The sequence below is a fragment of the Culex quinquefasciatus genome, chromosome 2 (genome assembly GCF_015732765.1).
Source record: "Culex quinquefasciatus strain JHB chromosome 2, VPISU_Cqui_1.0_pri_paternal, whole genome shotgun sequence".
Classification (NCBI taxonomy): Eukaryota; Metazoa; Arthropoda; class Insecta; order Diptera; family Culicidae; genus Culex; species Culex quinquefasciatus.
In genome coordinates this window covers 218,354,035-218,376,323 of record NC_051862.1, presented here as the reverse complement: position 1 = coordinate 218,376,323, position 22,289 = coordinate 218,354,035, and the positions used below count along the sequence as shown (strand labels likewise).

General features: G+C 31.2%; 1 non-coding gene across 1 annotated transcript; it reads right to left on the bottom strand.

The window, feature by feature from the left end:
• Positions 1–7,035: 7,035 nt before the first annotated feature.
• Positions 7,036–7,107, bottom strand: Trnag-ucc. The gene has a single exon. It is a non-coding gene; the product is annotated as a tRNA-Gly (tRNA).
• Between the last annotated feature and the right edge of the window lie 15,182 nt (positions 7,108–22,289).

The following is a 22,289-nucleotide window of genomic DNA, read 5'->3' as shown; positions in this document are numbered from 1 at the left end:
AACAAAAATGACTTTTTTGCCGGACATTCAAGGGTTTGTTCCGGTGGGCATACTAAGCCCAAATCCAAAATATGAGCTTGATTGCACATCCGTGGAACTTCAGGTTCAAAAACGAGGATATGCACGGTGCTGCCTCTAGCGGTGGAGAGCTCCAACTTTTCGACAAGTTTTTATGACAGTTTTGCATCGACGGGTCGTCCATAGTGCATGTAATTAGAATATTTTGTATTTCATAAAATTATAAAAAGTGGAACATTATTTTTAATTATGATAACAGCATTTATTTCCATCGAGAACATAATGTTGACTAAGCAGTAATTCGGCGTGCAGTTAAACTTAAACAGAACTCTTTTTACAAAACTTGCCTCACTTGAAAACAATGTTTTCGGCCAGCCAAATAATGTCATAGCCGATTACGATGATTTATTTCAATGTGCACAATGCCTTGGACAATTTCTCACACACATACACTGCCGTTCTACGCATAACTGCCCCATATTCAAAAAAGGGCAACTGAAAAAAACGCGATTGATATTTTTCGACAGATTTCTGTGTTTCTACGCATAATTGTCCCGTGGGTTCCTTTTCGCCCTGTGTGTCCCTAATCACCCCAGTTAGCAGTTTATCACCCTTATTTGTGATTCTCTTGCTATACAACAGGTAAACAAGACATAATGCTTAGTAAAACTAATGATTCCGTGTAAGAAAATACTTGGTAGGACAATTATGCGTAGAAGTGTTACGATGGGACCAACAGACTTGGGTTATTCAAACTAAACTTAAATATATCATAAAGTCAAAATCGTTCAAAACTGACATGGGACAATCATAATTTTATGTTACATGCATATGACTTATTCTCTAGCGACAAAAACGACCCGTTTTGACTGATAGGACTTTAATTATTGACATTTTAATTATTTCTCACTCCGTTGCATCGTCACGGAGTGATCGATGTGGCAAATGAAAAGTTCGACTTAAAAAAGACTTCCATATTCACTTCTTGTAGAAAATTCAATTTCCAATCCGAACCTGTAATAAAATTTATATTTGTAACTGGTTTTAATATCATACGAGACATATTTCGCAAAAAAGTGGAAAATTTCGTGACGTTGCAATGCCGGAATATGCATTTGTATCACTCACAACCAAATTTTAATTTTCTAGCTAGTTTTCTTATACACTCAAACCCCGATGGTTTGACACCAACTGTTGTCAAACTAACGGGGTCACTTTTTAGTTTGACACCCCTTTTACACGGAGTTCACACGCACTACCAAACGTTTGTTTTGATAGTGTGCGTGAACGCCGTGTAGAAAGTGACAGTTCGTCACTTTTTAGTTTGACTTTGACCAACCAACGGGGTACAAACTAAAAAAGTGTCAAACGAAAAAGTGACCAACCACCGGGGGTTGAGTGTATTCCAAATTTTATCCTTTTTCGATCATTTTTTTAAATCATGCTTCTAATGTTTTAAGTTAAAGCTTAGTTGATAATTTTATTTAATCATGCACCGGCTACATGAAATATGCATTGACCCCTCGTCCGATCAAAACTGGTATACTGAAACATTGCCTCAAGTAAACAAAATCGTAGCACTCCATGATTTGAATTTTCGTTTTGCCTCTCGTGTTGGCCGTTTGTTTTTGCGATTCTTTTACCTTTCCTGCTCCAAAATGCCGGAAAAACTGTGCATTAAAAACTGCATTTTCAGATATAATGGCTCATCGTTTTATTTGATTGCAAACAGGTATTTAGGTAGTACATGGCTTGAATTCATTGAAATCGAACAAAAATATGGGAAGAGGAGGGAATTCGCAGCTCTAAAATCTGTTCCTCTCAATTTTCAAATCAACGACGTCATTAACCCATCGTCCATCAGTGAATCACGAGGGAGAGCTTTAATTGTTGAGGAAGAGCATACAAATTGAATCATTAGCAAAGAAATCGTGTCAACAAAGCAGCATAAACTCCTTCATTTAATGAATGAATGCTTGAATTACGCATGGTACTTTTGTGCGAGTTTTACTGAAAACTATCATGATTTTCCAATTTTATATTTCCGTACGATTGATCGCTGTAATCTAAGCTTCTGTCAACAAACAAGTGGTATACGTATTTTGATCTGTCAATTTGCAAGAGGTATAATAGATTCAAATTTTACAGTTGTTGATGCTGAGTAGGCTGTGACAAGCGTGGACAAATTTCCACTATACCAGTGACAGAACTGAACAATCGTCCCACTTTTTGAGCTAACAGGTTGTATGGAGTTCCATCTATGTGTTGATTGGATGTAACAGGAGCTGGCGCTCTGCCCTTCAATTTCAAATGGAATTTAACCTGCAAAATTTTTTTTTTTCAAAAATGTCACTTTTTGAGGAATTTTGGCCAGTGAAGTGTTTATTTTTAACATCATTGGGGTGTAGGCCAGATTTTTGCGCATCTTTTGGGTGTATATAACATTGAAATTTGGAGCATCCTGGAGCTCGGTAACCTCGAGGTACACGCCAATGACGTTAAAAATAAACGCTTCATTGGCCAAAATCCCTCAAAAAGTGACATTCTTGAAAATATTTTTTTTACGGATTAAATCCCATTTAAATTGAAGGGTGAATCGCCAGCTCCTGTTACGTCCAATCAAGCTCATATTTTGGATTTGGGTTTAGTATGCCCACCGGAACATACCCTTGAATGCTCGCCAAAAAGTCATTTTTGTTACATCCTAGTATAGAATCTAAATCTGAACATATTTTTCATAGCTCTGACTAAACTGATTTTGTTCAAACAGGTCTAGAGCGTCCAATTTTCCGGGGTTACAAATTTCCTGGGAAACGGGAAATTTTCAGCTAATTTCCTGCGAAATCCCGGGATTTCCCGGGAAATTTTAAATTTATTGAAAATTGTTATGGTCTTGGTTTTAATTAATATTAAGCAACAAAATTGTATAGGACATCAACATTAATGGTTTAAATAAGTGTGAAAATCAATTAACAGCTTGACTGCATGTCAAAAATCACTCAATTACAAGAAAATGTATTTTGGTATTTTTTGATAATTTTCTTTAAACATGCCTCTGTGACCAGTTTATTGAAATGAGAGAAAAAAACAAGCAGAAATTATGTTTTTCATGACAAATACTGGTTTCAGCTCTTGAACAAATGGTAAAGCTTTTTAGTGTTGGTTTTACTCCAAACAACCCAATGTTTTCAAATATTTGAGCAAGCTTTGAATATATTCTTGCATTTTTTTAGAACAAGCATTAGAAGATAATTTATCAATATTTTTTTTTGTATTATCATGTTGCATAATTTAAATTACACGATAAACTGACAGCAATCCACAAAAAGTCTTCTATTTTTCACATTTAACCCTCTAACACCTGTAGTTGCACCAGTGCTCCATAATTCTTTTACATCAAATTGTAATTTCTTTTGTACTAGGTATTCAACCAATTGAATTAATTCTTTTTGCACTAATTCGATTTTCATCTCATTTGATCATAATAAACAAAAACGTAAAAAAATCTCAATTTAAATTTGGAGGTAAGGAGTTAATATTGTTTTAATTTAATTACATCAATCTGTTGAATGCTTACCAAATTGTAATAATTTATACTCATTAAACAAGATCTATTCCCAGTTGCCTTAAAAATTTATACTATCAGAAATAATTCTGATGTCATAATTTCTGATAATCTGATTAATTATAAATAAACCAAACAATACATTTAATTGAACAAAATCAATTATTATTTTTTCAGAGCATTTTCAAAAAAAAGTTCAGAACATTTAAGAAATGTATACTTCCGCTTGAATTTCGGGAATTCCCGGGAAATTTACAAATTTCCCGGGAAACGGGAAATATTTTTTTCGGGAAACAGGAAATATTTTTTTCGGGAAATCTCGGGAATCCCCGGGAATTTTTTTTCCCGGGACGGGTAATTTGACGCTCTAAATAGGAAGCATTCGACTCGGTTTATTGTCCCATACATCGCAATTGAATTGTTTGAAGTTTCGACACGTAGTTTAAAAGTGATGTACAGTCCAGACTCGATTATCCGAAGGCCTCGAAAAAAAACACTTCGGATAATCGAATCACGAAAAAAAATGTGTCTACTTAACTTTTACTGTTTTGTGTTTTTATTTGTGTTTCAAACGACTTTCAATTTTTTTTTTTCAGATGAAAAATGCTGCAATTATCATCGTTTTATTGGCAATTGTTGTTCATTTTGCAGCTCTTTTCACTACACCATGAAAACATCATAACAATACAATAGTCAATATCGAAACTACCCTGTTCCCCATGTCATTACGTTTCCGCCCCAAAATTCACGACCAGAAGAGGACCACCCCCTTCGAACTCTCTAACCGTCGCATCGCATCGTCGCAGCAAAAACGAACGAATAAAAACGATTTAATTCACGTTTTCTCATTTCGCTCGCCAAATTGAAGTTCATGATCATCGCCATCACGATCATTATCTCCATCATTCATATTTTCGTTCACTCGTTTTGCGCTTGCTCCATAACAACAAAAAATCGTTTACTGCCAGGTTTTCCACTCGAGTGAAAAACTAATGTACGGCGCGCGCGAATTGCATCCATTGACTGAACTATGCTGCTGCTGCTGCTACACTTTTGCTCTTTGGCCAGCCAACTCTCACGACGGTGATGATGGTGGTGCACTCTCGAAGCTCCAGCTTTTTCCGCTTCTCGAGTGAAAACACGCGCAAACTCAAAGTGGAGTTTGGCAGAATTCAATTTTCCTTTTTGTGGTGCGCGGGGATTTTCTTTCACTTTGTTGAACTTTTGTTTTCGCAATTAGCAATTTCGGAGGAAAAAAAAAGTACACGATTTAGTACGGTTTTCAAGTGCAAACCACACACCGCACAGTTTGGAAAGTTGGTGAGCGAGTGGCCAAACCCGAGTGATCTATACAGAAAAATGGCTTGGCCAAAGGGTATAATAATGGAAATTGCCAACATGTAGACTCTTTTCCTGCAAACAAAAATTATAAATAACGGACGATAACTCACTTTTAACATAGTTGACTTTATCCAACCATATCATGTTAAATTTTTAAAGCTTGTACTAAGAGCAGCAAAGCAGTAACACTCAAAAAAACTAACTCAATCCACCTATGTGGTTGATGCCTTCCTCACTTTATACCAACAATGGGTAATATTGGTTTGGACACATATTTCAGCTATTTTTTTAGGTCCAGAAAAATAAGTACACAGATATAACTTAAGTTGTCATCGAGACAGGGTTGCCAGATTTTCAATTATGTAGACTCGTTGGAAAGGTCTCTTGATTATCGAACCAACGATGGGTCGGATGATGGTTCCGGACATCGTTTACAAAAAACGGCTTCAAAAAAGTACATAAATATCACTTAAGTGGTCATAACTCGAGACAGGGTTGCCAGATCTTCAATATTGTGGACTCGTTGGAAAGGTCTCTTGATTACCTAACCAACGATGGGTAGGATGATGGATCCGGACATCGTTTACATACATTTAAGTGAGATCCGGCTTCATAAAAGTACATAAATATCACTTAAGTGGTCATAACTCGAGACAGGTTTACCAGATCTTCGATGTTGTGGACTGGTTGGAAAGGTCTCTTGATTACCTAACCAACGATGGGTTGGATGATGGATCCGGACATCGTTTACATGCATATAAATGAGATCCGGATATATGTGAAAACACATTTTTATACATAACTTTTGAACTACGTATCGAAACTTCAAACAATTCAATAGCGATGTATGGGACCCTAAACCAAGTCGAATGCAACTGGTTCGATCAAAATCGGTTCAGCCAGTGCTGAGAAAACTTGGCAAGATTTTTGAACACATACATACATACACACACACACACATACACACACACAGACATTTGTTCAGTTTTCGATTCTGAGTCGATATGTATATATGAAGGTGGGTCTTCGAGCTTTTAATAAAAAGTTCATTTTTAGAGCAGGATTATAGCCTTACCTCAGTGAGGAAGGCAAAAAGCCATATTTTTTTGTTCGAAAATACCCAAATTATTAAACTTTGCACTGTGGGTACCAAACGAAGCTAAACATTGTATGCATTTCACTTGATCAAATTCTTCTTTTTGTAAAATGCTCAAATTTTCATAAAAATGTTGTTTTTGCATTCCTCACCTTACTGAGGAAAGGCTTATATCACTCGAAAAATGATCTTATTATTTTGGAGGCCGGATCTCAGATATTCCAATAAAAGTGATGTCCGGATCCATCATGCTACCCGTCGTTCGTTATATAATCGAAAGACCTTTCAAATGAGCCTAAAACATCGAGGATCTGACAACCCTATCAAAAGTTATTAGTACTTAAGTGTTATTTATACACTTTTTTATACGCAATATGGGTATCAAACGAAGCGAAGTTTTGTAAGTATTTTCACTTAATTATAGTCTTTTTTATTGCAGATTATACAGTTTTTAGTGTATTAAAAAAATACAGTATTTTGTGAAAACTTTAGTATTTTACAAAAACACTTAAATAAATTGAAACTGCATTAAACATTTCGCTTTGTTTGATGCCCATTTTGACAATTATGTTATTTAAGTAATATATGAGTATTTTACAAAAAAAAAAAAAAAAAACTCTTATAAAGTGATTGATACCCATATTGTGAATTGTGAAAATGTGAGTATTTTCGCAAAAGTACGGTATTTTGTTAAAATTTTGCATTTAATAAAAAAATCTCTAATAGAAAAGGATAAGCATACTAAATTTCGCATAGTTTGATTACTGTATTGCAAATTATTAAAATTTGAGTATTTTCAAACAGTCTAGACTCGATTATCCGAAGTTCAATTATCCGAAGGTTCGATTATCGTTATCCTTAGACGCTAATATTTTCGACGATAATGTATCAATTAATAATCCTTAATTCAATCAAGAATTTAATGGGGAAATTTTGAAAATTGATTTGTTCATCATAAAAATTTACGATTGAAAAAAAGAGTTCTAGAAAAAATCACAAAATAAAAAAAACATCCTGCGTCGGCCGGGAATCGAACCCGGATCAACTGCTTGGAAGGCAACTATGCTGACCATTACACCACCGACGCCACACGATAAAATGAAGTGTCTAGCAGACCAGACGCAAGTTGAATTTGACCATTTCATGGCTCCAGTTTTTGTGCTTCACGAAGGTTGTAATTTGATGCCATACCAGACATTGTTCATAAGCCGAAGCTTTTTGGCTGAATCGGCTGTTTTACGTTCATTTGCCACTTTATTGAATCGTTTAGTCTGGCATGTGCTTGTTTGTCACTGGTTAAAATTGATGCAGTAATTCTTTTAATAACCTTAATTTTTTTAATAACATTAAAGTTGAAAAATGTAAACTTTTGATATTTTTTTTATGACGCAAACAGGTCACCTCAAACCTGTTCGCACCCCGAACTTTTCAAGCAAACAAAACCTATTCATTCCACCCAAAATAGCATCTCATTTGCAGTTGATTAGTCCATCGTCGTGGCGAGGTCAATTTTTGGCAACACCTTCTGCCTTTTAATAGGCTTGCCCAAAGTAGTGGGGGCCCATTTTATTAGGTCAACAAAAGAACAGTTGTTCATAATCGCTCCCTTCGCCCCACTCGCCGATTTTTTTTTGGGACGATTTGTTGAATTTCTGGACGCGCCAACCAGCAGCAGCAAACGCGCGAAAATTTCGTGGGGATAACATCATAACTACCGAGGGGGTCGGGTACACCAGTTCCCACAATTACCGGCCAATTTGGACACGGCGTTTCCGCCGGGCGCGGGGTTCCTGGGAAATTTCAACTCCGCGGGACTGGATGTCCAAAAGTGTTTCGTGGTAGAATGCAAAGTAGCGCACGCTGGAACGGTGCGTCCTATGCGCGCGATGAAGATGCGATGATGACGCTAATTACTCATCTCTCGACCATGTTCACTGCCGTGGCAATGGCGGGGGTATGGCGGGTTTTCCCCCTCTACAGCTTCAAGACAAATTGTTGCTCCCAACGGAACGGAACGCGCATGGTTGATGGTTTTTCTCTCTCCCGCGCTACGCTAATTGTTATGATGTGATTATTGCCCCCCGGAAAAAGGTCGTAAGAGCGGGTCGTAACTTCCAGTGGACCACAAATTTGTTTGACACCACGCCACACATTTTCCTTGGAGTCGCGCCGAGTGTCGAGCGCTCGAATTGAGGTCACCGTTGACCCTGTGGGGCTGCTGCATCTTCCCGCCGAGCCTGTTTTCGTCCGATTGGATGCATATCGCGCGACATGCTACATTTTGCTGTTTTACAGCTCTGCCAGACCATTCGCAGTTGAGTGCGTTTTGTCTTACCATTGGGTCGTACGATCCTCTCTATTGAGCATCAAATGTCTCCACCTAGTGCGGGGAGGTCCAACTGGAGATGGTCACCATACAAGCTTGCCAGCAGCAGAGTGTAGAGTAACGGTTCTTTTTGCTTTTCGCGCGTCAACTTTCATTTTATGCTGTGTTTTCACTCTGATTGGCGTGGAAACTCCAATAGCTGGTGGAAACGTACGTTCTATTTGACACCGGGAAGTGATGTATAGAATGCGACATTAGTTGCAGCAATAAATTTATACTCATTTAACATTGGGTCGTTAAAATGAAAGAACTATAAATGTTGGATATGGCTGTAGAATTACTGCCTTGGCCATTTAATACTATCGTGCTAAATTTATTCATGTTGCATATGAGCCATTTTCTACGAAATCGGCCGATTTCGACCATTTTTTTCTCTATTTTTTGATTTGGCTCAATGTTTGAAGGGGCCTATCACCAAAGAAGCCATTTTGTGTCATTGGTTTACCCATAAAAGTCTCCATACAATTTTGGCAGCTGTTCATACAAAAATGGTACGTAAATATTTTAAAATCTATAACTTTTCATGGAATTTTTTGATTGATTTGGTGACTTCGGCAAAGTTGTAGGTATTAATGGGCTATTCAGAAAAAAATATAGGTACACGGAATAATACTTTTTGCTTTTTTATTCACAATATATCAATTTCCCATAATCCACATTTTTTAATTTTTGATTTTATTATATTTTTTAGGAGAAACCCCCTGCACCTTTTAACCCTCTACAACCCAACCCCGCCTCTAGACGGGCTTCGATTTAAAAAATTGCCAAAAATCATCGATTTTTGATCTTTAAAAAGCATTGGAAAGAAGAACTCTTAAAATTTTAGAAAATTTTAGGGTTGGAAGTTTTACTTGTTTTATGTGACTTTTCCAATGTTTTTAAAAATGTTATTTTCAGGGGTCAAGTTTGGCTGTGTTTTTTGCTAACATTTTCTATATTTTAAGTAAAAAGAAGTATGCAGTAAGTTTAAGCCAAATACTACCAAAATCAAACATGAACTAAACAAGATAAATGCAAATTAAAATACTAAAAATGAAACAAAAAAAAAAAAAAATAAAACAAGAGAAGTAAAGTTTTTTGTAGAACAAAAGTTGCTCAAAATGACCTCCTGACCACGGAAAAAATAATAATTTTCGTTAGAAAAATTTGGGCAGTTGATGGTTAAGCCAGTCAGAAGTATGTACTAAAATTTAGCTGACGAGTCATGATTTTTTTAATAGTGATTTTTGTAATATAATGAAATCCAGTACATAAAATTTGTTGACCTTTTTTTATGTAAAAATTTACAATAGAAAAGTACTTTTCATTTTTTTTAATTAAGTGCACCGTTTTCAAAATATAGCCATTTCAAGATAAAATTTGTCAGAAAAATTCCGGTTTTTTGTTTTTTAAATAGTGTCCATGAAAAGCTTTGAAAAGCTCAGAAAATTTCCAAAAATTTCGTTTAAGAACGATTGAAGATTGGACCACTAGTTGCTGAAATACAGCGGTTAAAAGAAAATAAACAGGATTTTTTTAAGTCTCACCCAAACAACCCTCTATTCCCTAATGTCGATATCTCAGCAACTACTGGTCCGATTTTTATAAAAAGGTCCTATAAAAATATGAAACACAATAGTTTATAGCTCCTTTAAAAAAAGTCTTGAAATATGAAACATTCGTGAAATTTTCCGATCTTTTCAAATACAATATTTTGAAATATTTTGAATCAAGACTAACATTACAAAAGGGCCAGTCATTCAACATTCCCAATAAAAAAAAATAAGAAATGGGTAAAAATCATGTTTTAAATTATTAACTGCAAAGAATCAATTTTGGAAGGCATTTGAGAGTTGATTTTTTATTTTTAATAAATTCCTTGGACAATTTCCTCCTTTCCCCCACCCCCTTTCAAAGTTGGTTCGAAAAATCAGCGGAAATCAATTTAAATTGCATCCCCCTGCGTTTAGAATCATTTTTAGCATGTCTGGGTTGATTTAAAAATCATAAGAATTTCTGAAAATTTTGGATGTTTAGTATCGCAAAAAGTGTTTTTTCGTTAAAATGTTTTTTTTCGTCTTAACTTATTTTTTTGAAAACTATCTGAACTAATGTAAAATGCACTTTAAACACTTTTTGGATTCAGATATGGAAACTTTGGCCTGTTATTTTAATTTTTATATTTTATTTTATTTTTTTAACCCTTCCCCCCTCGCCCTCGGCCAAAGCCGAGAGACAAAAACTTTGAAAAATATTTGTATCGGTTTAAAAGGTTTGTGGTTTGTGTTTTTGTTTCTGGTTTTGTTTTCGTTTTCCTAAAATTCAGAGTTTTTATAAAGGTCCTATAAGCTATTGTGTTTCATATGTTAATAGGACCCTTAACAGTCAAAACCCGAAGCCTGCAAAATGCGTTACAGTAAATTTTCGCAGGCTTGGGAAATATGCAAAATAGCACCAAACTTCAATGTTTTATAGTGTTTTGGAATCGTCAGAATGTCTACTTTAAGGAAAAAATATGCAAATTAGTGGATTTTGGGCGGGGCTCGGGGGAGGGGGTGAACGAAAAAATATCCGAGCAAAATGCGTTACAGTAAATTTGTAAAATTTATATCTTATGCAAAACATGACCAAAACTCAAAGTTTTATAGTGTTTTGGAAAGGTCTTCACATGAACTTTATGTTAAAAATATAAAAAGACTACGTTTTCCATAAAGTTTTACTAAAAAAGTTAAGTAAACATTTATTGTTCTATATACTAATATCAGTAAGAGAATAAAAACATGACTTTTCATTAGAAACATAATCATGCGACATATCCAGCTTCTCCAAATTTCATGAATAGTCATTCTGCAACAAAATTGAACCGATTCAGCTGAACCGGTTCACCCAACCAGTTCAATAGTTGTACCGGTTGAACATTACTGGCACAAAATGTATCATGCGACATGTCTAACTCTTTCAAATTGCCTGAAAAGTCATTCTGTAGCAAAATTGAACCGATTCAGCTGAACCGGTTCATCCAACCGGTTCGATAGTTGTACCGGTTGAACATTTCTGGCACAAAATGTAGCATGCGACATATCTAACTCTTTCAAATTGCCTGAAAAGTCATTTTGTAACAAAATTGAACCGATTCAGCTGAACCGGTTCATCCAACCGGTTCAATAGTTGTACCGGTTGAACATTTCTGGCACAAAATGTAGCATGCGACATATCTAACTCTTTCAAATTGCCTGAAAAGTCATTATGTAGCAAAATTGAACCGATTCAGCTGAACCGGTTCATCCAACCGGTTCGATAGTTGTACCGGTTGAACATTTCTGGCACAAAATGTAGCATGCGACATGTCTAACTCTTTCAAATTGCCTGAAAAGTCATTCTGCAACAAAATTGAACCGATTCAACTGAACCGGTTCACCCAACCGGTTCAATAGTTGTACCGGTTGAACATTTCTGGCACAAAATGTATTATGTGACATATCTAACTCTTTCAAATTGCCTGAAAAGTCATTCTGTAACAAAATTGAACCGATTCAGTTTAACCGGTTCACCCAACCGGTTCAATAGTTGTACCGGTTGAACATTTCTGGCACAAAATGTATTATGTGACATATCTAACTCTTTCAAATTGCCTGAAAAGTCATTTTGTAACATAATTGAACCGATTCAGCTGAACCGGTTCATCTAATCTAATTTAAAGAATTTAAAAAAATCAAGAATTCAAAAAATTTACAGAATTTAAAGAATTTAAAGAATTTAAAGAATTTAAAGAATTTACAAAATTTAAAGAATTTAAAGAATTTAAAGAATTTAAATAATTTAAAGAATTTAAAGAATTTAAAGAATTTAAAGAATTTAAAGAATTTAAAGAATTTAAATAATTTAAAGAATTTAAAGAATTTAAAGAATTTAAAGAATTTAAAGAATTTAAAGAATTTAAAGAATTTAAAAAAATTAAAGAATTTAAAGAATTTAAAGAATTTAAAGAATTTAAAGAATTTAAAGAATTTAAAGAATTTAAAGAATTTAAAGAATTTAAAGAATTTAAAGAATTTAAAGAATTTAAAGAATTTAAAGAATTTAAAGAATTTAAAGAATTTAAAGAATTTAAAGAATTTAAAGAATTTAAAGAATTTAAAGAATTTTAAGAATTTTAAGAATTTAAAGAATTTAAAGAATTTAAAGAATTTAAAGAATTTAAAGAATTTAAAGAATTTAAAGAATTTAAAGAATTTAAAGAATTTAAAGAATTTAAAGAATTTAAAGAATTTAAAGAATTTAAAGAATTTAAAGAATTTAAAGAATTTAAAGAATTTAAAGAATTTAAAGAATTTAAAGAATTTAAAGAATTTAAAGAATTTAAAGAATTTAAAGAATATAAAGAATTTAAAGAATTTAAAGAATTTAAAGAATTTAAAGAATTTAAAGAATTTAAAGAATTTAAAGAATTTAAAGAATTTAAAGAATTTAAAGAATTTAAAGAATTTAAAGAATTTAAAGAATTTAAAGAATTTAAAGAATTTAAAGAATTTAAAGAATTTAAAGAATTTAAAGAATTTAAAGAATTTAAAGAATTTAAAGAATTTAAAGAATTTAAAGAATTTAAAGAATTTAAAGAATTTAAAGAATTTAAAGAATTTAAAGTTTTTAAAGAATTTAAATAATTTATTGAATTTAAATAATTTAAAGAATTTAAAGAATTTAAAGAATTTAAAGAATTTAAAGAATTTAAAGAATTTAAAGAATTTAAAGAATTTAAAGAATTTAAAGAATTTAAAGAATTTAAAGAATTTAAAGAATTTAAAGAATTTTAAGAATTTTAAGAATTTTAAGAATTTTAAGAATTTAAAGAATTTAAAGTATTTAAAGAATTTAAATAATTTATTGAATTTAAATAATTTAAAGAATTTAAAGAATTTAAAGAATTTAAAGAATTTAAAGAATTTAAAGAATTTAAAGAATTTAAAGAATTTAAAGAATTTAAAGAATTTTAAGAATTTTAAGAATTTTAAGAATTTTAAGAATTTTAAGAATTTTAAGAATTTTAAGAATTTTAAGAATGTAAAGAATTTCAAGAATTTTAAGAATTTTACGAATTTTAAGAATTATAAGAATTATAAGAATTTTAAGAATTTTAAGAATTTTAAGGATTTTTAAGAATTTTAAGAATTTTAAGAATTTTAAGAATTTTAAGAATTTTAAGAATTTTAAGAATTTTAAGAATTTTAAGAATTTTAAGAATTTTAAGAATTTTAAGAATTTTAAGAATTTTAAGAATTTTAAGAATTTTAAGAATTTTAAGAATTTTAAGAATTTTAAGAATTTTAAGAATTTTAAGAATTTTTAGAATTTTAAGAATTTTAAAATTTTAAGAATTTTAAGAATTTTAAGAATTTTAAGAATTTTAAGAATTTTAAGAATTTTAAGAATTTTAAGAATTTTAAGAATTTTAAGAATTTTAAGAATTTTAAGAATTTTAAGAATTTTAAAATTTTAAGAATTTTAAGAATTTTAAGAATTTTAAGAATTTTAAGAATTTTAAGAATTTTAAGAATTTTAAGAATTTTAAGAATTTTAAGAATTTTAAGAATTTTAAGAATTTTAAGAATTTTAAGAATTTTAAGAATTTTAAGAATTTTAAGAATTTTAAGAATTTTAAGAATTTTAAGAATTTTAAGAATTTTAAGAATTTTAAGAATTTTAAGAATTTTAAGAATTTTAAGAATTTTAAGAATTTTAAGAATTTTAAGAATTTTAAGAATTTTAAGAATGTTAAGAATTTCAAGAATTTTAAGAATTTTAAGAATTTAAAGAATTTTAAGTATGTTAAGAATTTCAAGAATTTTAAGAATTTTAAGAATTTTAAGAATTTTAAGAATTTTAAGAATTTTAAGAATTTTAAGAATTTTAAGAATTTTAAGAATTTTAAGAATTTTAAAATTTTAAGAATTTTAAGAATTTTAAGAATTTTAAGAATTTTAAGAATTTTAAGAATTTTAAGAATTTTAAGAATTTTAAGAATTTTAAGAATTTTAAGAATTTTAAGAATTTTAAGAATTTTAAGAATTTTAAGAATTTTAAGAATTTTAAGAATTTTAAGAATTTTAAGAATTTTAAGAATTTTAAGAATTTTAAGAATTTTAAGAATTTTAAGAATTTTAAGAATTTTAAGAATTTTAAGAATTTTAAGAATTTTAAGAATTTTAAGAATTTTAAGAATTTTAAGAATTTTAAGAATTTTAAGAATTTTAAGAATTTTAAGAATTTTAAGAATTTTAAGAATTTTAAGAATTTTAAGAATTTTAAAATTTTAAGAATTTTAAGAATTTTAAGAATTTTAAAATTTTAAGAATTTTAAGAATTTTAAGAATTTTAAGAATTTTAAGAATTTTAAGAATTTTAAGAATTTTAAGAATTTTAAGAATTTTAAGAATTTTAAGAATTTTAAGAATTTTAAGAATTTTAAGAATTTTAAGAATTTTAAGAATTTTAAGAATTTTAAGAATTTTAAGAATTTTAAGAATTTTAAGAATTTTAAGAATTTTAAAATTTTAAGAATTTTAAAATTTTAAGAATTTTAAGAATTTTAAGAATTTTAAGAATTTTAAGAATTTTAAGAATTTTAAAATTTTAAGAATTTTAAGAATTTTAAGAATTTTAAGAATTTTAAGAATTTTAAGAATTTTAAGAATTTTAAAATTTTAAGAATTTTAAGAATTTTAAGAATTTTAAGAATTTTAAGAATTTTAAGAATTTTAAGAATTTTAAGAATTTTAAGAATTTTAAGAATTTTAAGAATTTTAAGAATTTTAAGAATTTTAAGAATTTTAAGAATTTTAAGAATTTTAAGAATTTTAAGAATTTTAAGAATTTTAAAATTTTAAGAATTTTAAGAATTTTAAGAATTTTAAGAATTTTAAGAATTTTAAGAATTTTAAGAATTTTAAGAATTTTAAGAATTTTAAGAATTTTAAAATTTTAAGAATTTTAAGAATTTTAAGAATTTTAAAATTTTAAGAATTTTAAGAATTTTAAGAATTTTAAGAATTTTAAGAATTTTAAGAATTTTAAGAATTTTAAGAATTTTAAGAATTTTAAGAATTTTAAGAATTTTAAGAATTTTAAGAATTTTAAGAATTTTAAGAATTTTAAGAATTTTAAGAATTTTAAGAATTTTAAGAATTTTAAGAATTTTAAGAATTTTAAGAATTTTAAGAATTTTAAGAATTTTAAGAATTTTAAGAATTTTAAGAATTTTAAGAATTTTAAGAATTTTAAGAATTTTAAGAATTTTAAGAATTTTAAGAATTTTAAGAATTTTAAGAATTTTAAGAATTTTAAGAATTTTAAGAATTTTAAGAATTTTAAGAATTTTAAGAATTTTAAGAATTTTAAGAATTTTAAGAATTTTAAGAATTTTAAGAATTTTAAGAATTTTAAAATTTTAAGAATTTTAAGAATTTTAAGAATTTTAAGAATTTTAAGAATTTTAAGAATTTTAAGAATTTTAAGAATTTTAAGAATTTTAAGAATTTTAAGAATTTTAAGAATTTTAAGAATTTTAAGAATTTTAAGAATTTTAAGAATTTTAAGAATTTTAAGAATGTTAAGAATTTCAAGAATTTTAAGAATTTTAAGAATTTTACGAATTTTAAGAATTATAAGAATTTTAAGAATTTTAAGAATTTTAAGGATTTTAAGAATTTTAAGAATTTTAAGAATTTTAAGAATTTTAAGAATTTTAAGAATTTTAAGAATTTTAAGAATTTTAAGAATTTTAAGAATTTTAAGAATTTTAAGAATTTTAAGAATTTTAAGAATTTTAAGAATTTTAAGAATTTTAAGAATTTTAAGAATTTTAAGAATTTTAAGAATTTTAAGAATTTTAAGAATTTTAAGAATTTTAAGAATTTTAAGAATTTTAAGAATTTTAAGAATTTTAATAATTTTAAGAATTTTAAGAATTTTAAGAATTTTAAGAATTTTAAGAATTTTAAGAATTTTAAGAAGTTTAAGAATTTTTAGAATTTTAAGAATTTTAAGAATTTTAAGAATTTTACGAATTTTAAGAATTTTAAGAATTTTAAGAATTTTAAGAATTTAGAGAATATAAAGAATTTAAAAAAATTAAAGAATTTAAGGAAGCATGACTTTTCAACCGGTAAGATGAACCGGTTCAGCCGAATCGGTTCAATTTTGTTACAGAATGACTTTTCAGGCAATTTGAAAGAGTTAGACATGTCACATGCTACATTTTGTGCCAGAAATGTTCAACCGGTACAACTATCGAACCGGCTGGATGAACCGGTTCAGCTGAATCGGTTCAATTATGTTACAAAATGATTTTTCAGGCAATTTGAAAGAGTTAGATATGTCGCATTCTACATTTTGTGCCAGAAATGTTCAACCGGTACAACTATTGAACCGGTTGGATGAACCGGTTCAACTGAATCGGTTCAATTTGGTTACAAAATGACTTTTCAGGCAATTTGAAAGAGTTAGACATGTCACATGCTACATTTTGTGCCAGAAATGTTCAACCGGTACAACTATCGAGCCGGTTGGGTGAACCGGTTCAGCTGAATCGGTTCAATGTTGCTACATAATGACTTTTCAGGCAATTTGAAAGAGTTAGATATGTCGCATGCTACATTTTGTGCCAGAAATGTTCAACCGGTACAACTATCGAACCGGTTGGATGAACCGGTTCAACTGAATCGGTTCAATTATGTTACAAAATGACTTTTCAGGCAATTTGAAAGAGTTAGATATGTCGCATGCTACATTTTGTGCCAGAAATGTTCAACCGGTACAATTATCGAACCGGTTGGATGAACCGGTTCAACTGAATCGGTTCAATTTGGTTACAAAATGACTTTTCAGGCAATTTGAAAGAGTTAGACATGTCACATGATACATTTTGTGCCAGTAATGTTCAACCGGTACAACTATCGAGCCGGTTGGGTGAACCGGTTCAGCTGAATCGGTTCAATGTTGCTACATAATGACTTTTCAGGCAATTTGAAAGAGTTAGATATGTCGCATGCTACATTTTGTGCCAGAAATGTTCAACCGGTACAACTATCGAACCGGTTGGATGAACCGGTTCAACTGAATCGGTTCAATTTGGTTACAAAATGACTTTTCAGGCAATTTGAAAGAGTTAGACATGTCACATGATACATTTTGTGCCAGTAATGTTCAACCGGTACAACTATCGAGCCGGTTGGGTGAACCGGTTCAGCTGAATCGGTTCAATGTTGCTACATAATGACTTTTCAGGCAATTTGAAAGAGTTAGATATGTCGCATGCTACATTTTGTGCCAGAAATGTTCAACCGGTACAACTATCGAACCGGTTGGATGAACCGGTTCAACTGAATCGGTTCAATTTGGTTACAAAATGACTTTTCAGGCAATTTGAAAGAGTTAGACATGTCACATGATACATTTTGTGCCAGTAATGTTCAACCGGTACAACTATTGAACCGGTTGGGTGAACCGGTTCAGCCGAATCGGTTCAATTTGGTTACAAAATGACTTTTCAGGCAATTTGAAAGAGTTAGATATGTCGCATGATACTTGTTGTGCCAGAAATGTTCAACCGGTACAACTATCGAACCGGCTGGATGAACCGGTTCAGCTGAATCGGTTCAATTATGTTACAAAATGATTTTTCAGGCAATTTGAAAGAGTTAGATATGTCGCATTCTACATTTTGTGCCAGAAATGTTCAACCGGTACAACTATTGAACCGGTTGGATGAACCGGTTCAACTGAATCGGTTCAATTTGGTTACAAAATGACTTTTCAGGCAATTTGAAAGAGTTAGACATGTCACATGCTACATTTTGTGCCAGAAATGTTCAACCGGTACAACTATCGAGCCGGTTGGGTGAACCGGTTCAGCTGAATCGGTTCAATGTTGCTACATAATGACTTTTCAGGCAATTTGAAAGAGTTAGATATGTCGCATGCTACATTTTGTGCCAGAAATGTTCAACCGGTACAACTATCGAACCGGTTGGATGAATCGGTTCAGCTGAATCGGTTCAATTTTGCTACATAATGACTTTTCAGGCAATTTGAAAGAGTTAGATATGTCGCATGCAACATTTTGTGCCAGAAATGTTCAACCGGTACAACTATCGAACCGGTTGGATGAACCGGTTCAGCTGAATCGGTTCAATTTTGCTACAGAATGACTTTTCAGGCAATTTGAAAGAGTTAGACATGTCGCATGATACATTTTGTGCCAGAAATGTTCAACCGGTACAACTATTGAACCGGTTGGGTGAACCGGTTCAGCTGAATCGGTTCAATTTTGTTGCAGAATGACTATTCATGAAATTTGGAGAAGTTAGATATGTCGCATGATTATGTTTCTAATGAAAAGTCATGTTTTTATTCTCTTACTGATATTAGTATATAGAACAATAAATGTTTACTTAACTTTTTTAGTAAAACTTTATGGAAAACGTAGTCTTTTTATATTTTTAACATAAAGTTCATGTGAAGACCTTTCCAAAGCACTATAAAACTTTGAGTTTTGGTCATGTTTTGCATAAGATATAAATTTTACAAATTTACTGTAACGCATTTTGCTCGGATATTTTTTCGTTCACCCCCTCCCCCCCGAGCCCCGCCCAAAAATCCACTAATTTGCATATTTTTTCCTTAAAGTAGACATTCTGACGATTCCAAAACACTATAAAACATTGAAGTTTGGTGCTATTTTGCATATTTCCCAAGCCTGCGAAAATTTACTGTAACGCATTTTGCAGGCTTCGGGTTGTACAGGGAAATTTTTTTCTTCGGGTCTTGACTGTTAAAAAAACTCTAGAAATGTTGAATAAATGAAAATAAATAAAATATTGAAGAAATGCATTTTATTACAGTTCAGACTCGATTATCCGCAGGCCTTGGCAAAATTTCAAAATGATCAAGAGTTTTTAAATCCGGTCAAAATGGCGATAATGAAACATTGAAAAATGCATTTTTTCATTTTACAGGCTATTAACCACTAAAATTTGTCTTAAATGGGGACGCTGAGCTCGAATTTGATGTTTAAAGTAAAAAAATAAAAAGAAACAAAAAAAGTGTATGTGATTCGATTATTTGAAGTACCATACAAACCTTCGGATAATCGAATTTCGGATAATCGAAACTTCAGATATTCGAGTCTGGACTGTATTTTCTTATTTGATTTGATATCAAAAATGTTATGATTGAGAACTAAAAAAAGTTTTCTCACTTTTTTTAATCGAAAAACTGGGTCATACCTAAACTTATAAATTGAATAATAAAATTCGAACTAATCAAAAAACTCTTCCCTTTGCCATACTGCCCTATAATTCAACAAAGCCCAACCGCCCAACCAGCTGGTTTACAATGTTGTGAAGTTGTAAATCCGGTAAAGCCGCCGAACTGGTTCGGTTCACCTCCATTTCTGACGGAGGCTTCTCCCATCCCAGTCGCGGCAACCTACACTACAATTCACTACACTGCCCGCCATAGCGTGTGCAATAGTGGAATTCGATCTCTTCTAAGCCCATCTTTTCGCCTGCGAGCATTTCCAGATTGCATTGCCTAATGACGCACGTTGTCTGGCTTTTCTCATGCTATCTCTGGACTTTTTTTAAGTGAAGAATACCGCCTGAATATGCACAGTGAAAATCTAGGTTTCATTTATAAATAAATTTTGAGGATTTTATTTTTTAATTAAGTTATTCTGAAATTAAAGCCAAATTTCACGATTTTTATCTTCTTCAAAACTTTACTTACTGTGTAAACCGCATCAAACCAGGAAATGTTCAGCAGAACATACATTCATTCAATTGTGTCAACAACATCTTTAGCCCCACCCCAGGCATTAAGAAGGGGGGAGAAGTTTTGTTCCGAGCGCTGTTGAGGGTGGGAAGAATTGTTCAAGATTTGCCCGATGAATGTGCTTCTGAACGGGGGTTTTTGCTAAGAGGGGTGGAGGGGGATTTAATCCATAAATCAGCTAGCCAGTTAGAAACACTTTGGAGATTCCCACCCGGCTGGGAGTCGAGTGACCTTTTGAAATCTTTTGATTTAGGTGTTAATTGTTCGGTTGTTGATACCCCGGAAAATGATGCTGAGCTTCCTCCCCATCAAAGTAGCCATCAGGAAGTGAAACCATTTGACGCTTTGGCAGCCGGAAAATGGGTTCGTCAGTTGTTTTTTTTGTTGAAGTCACTTTCGGAATTTCACTTTTCGAGTGCATTTTGACAAGGAGGCCATCAATTTTGGTTTAAAACTTTTATTATTCATGTTTTTTAAGAGTATTTTGAACATTTTTTTGATTAAAATTAGCAAAAAGATACAGTGAAATACCACATTTTTCCGCATCTTCAGAAGCAAAATAACGTAAATCATTTCCAGCTTCCACAAACAAGTGTTCTTTCCCAGAGGGAGAGACAATTAAAACGCCATCTAAATCTTCAAGAAGAAAAAAAAGTCGCGCCCCCTCGCACATGCAATCATATGTTTACCTTCTATAGTAGGAAAAACTATGAGTTAAACGGGAAGAAAGTTTCTCAATGTTTTACAGCTACTTTTAATTAACCGTTCGTGTGCCAGTGTGTGAGTGAGTGTGACACGGTGATGGTTACCCTGAACTGCACCTGACAGAGGGAGAGAGAGAGAGACTGGGAGAGGTCGTTCTGTTTTTATGACCTTCCGCGAGTGTGCGCACATGTTCGCCGTTCACCGTGAAAAGGGGGGTAATGTTTTGTTTGGTCTTATCAAAACATTGCTACAAAACGTGGATCACATAAAAGAATCGTAACTGAATAATAAAGCACAAATTATTTTTTTTTGCTGGCCGATACAATTTTCGAAATAGGACTAAAAGCAAATAAATTTATTTTGCCCCAATCAAATGTTTCTTCCCTAATAAGTCCCACTGGAGGTCTCTGAATTGTGATGGTCAGACGTTAGTAAAAAAGCCAACCATGCACCACCCATGGCGATGTCACCGGAAGAAGAAGCCGTTTGCACGTGTTTGTGTGCAGTGTAATTATGTTGTTAAGAACGGTTCTTGCGCAAAGAGTAGCTGTTCTATTAAGTGGTTTGCAGCATTGTTATGACATTTTTAATTAGTTAACATCACTGTGTCATAGACGAGCTTTAAAAGTCATGGCAATTTATTTAAATCAAAATAATTTTCTGTAAAAAAATTGGAACCAACTTAAATAGATTTTTCAGATTTAATATTCCAATCTAATTAAAAAAAATACTTAGCCTTTTTTTTTTAAAAAAATACTACTCTAGAAAAATATTATTTATATTTTAAAAATTGTTGTGTTGCGCTTCTGAAAGTGCAGTTACTTCGAAATTGTCATTCTTTTGTTGTTTGTTTTAATTTCGTGGGAAATGTTTTTTCCTTTCTCGTCTGAGAAAAAATGTCTTCACGTCTTACCAGCGTTCTTGTTTTATTGACTCTAGTTAAAGCTCATCAAAATAACAACAAACGCCTGAACAAAAATGAGTCCTCATGCAAACATGTCACGCATTAGTTCTAAAGTGAGGCAGAAAAAAAGTGGAGAAAGAATGAAAGAAAGTTGGAGAAAAACAACAGCTCTTTTCTCATTTCCTTGTTTGTTGATGCCTGACTCCATTCATGCCAGTATAATTTCATTCTTGTTATGCTTACGTCGCATATTGAAACTTCTTGGTTGTTGGCTCAATATGTTCTTAAGTTAACTCTTTGCAATTCATTTATATTTTTTTAAAATGAAGACAAAAAAGAAAAAAAAGACAAAAAAGAGAAAAAAGACAAAAAAGAGAAAAAAGACAAAAAAGACAAAAAAACAAAAAAGACAAAAAAGACAAAAAAGACAAAAAAGACAAAAGAGACAAAAAAGACAAAAAAGACA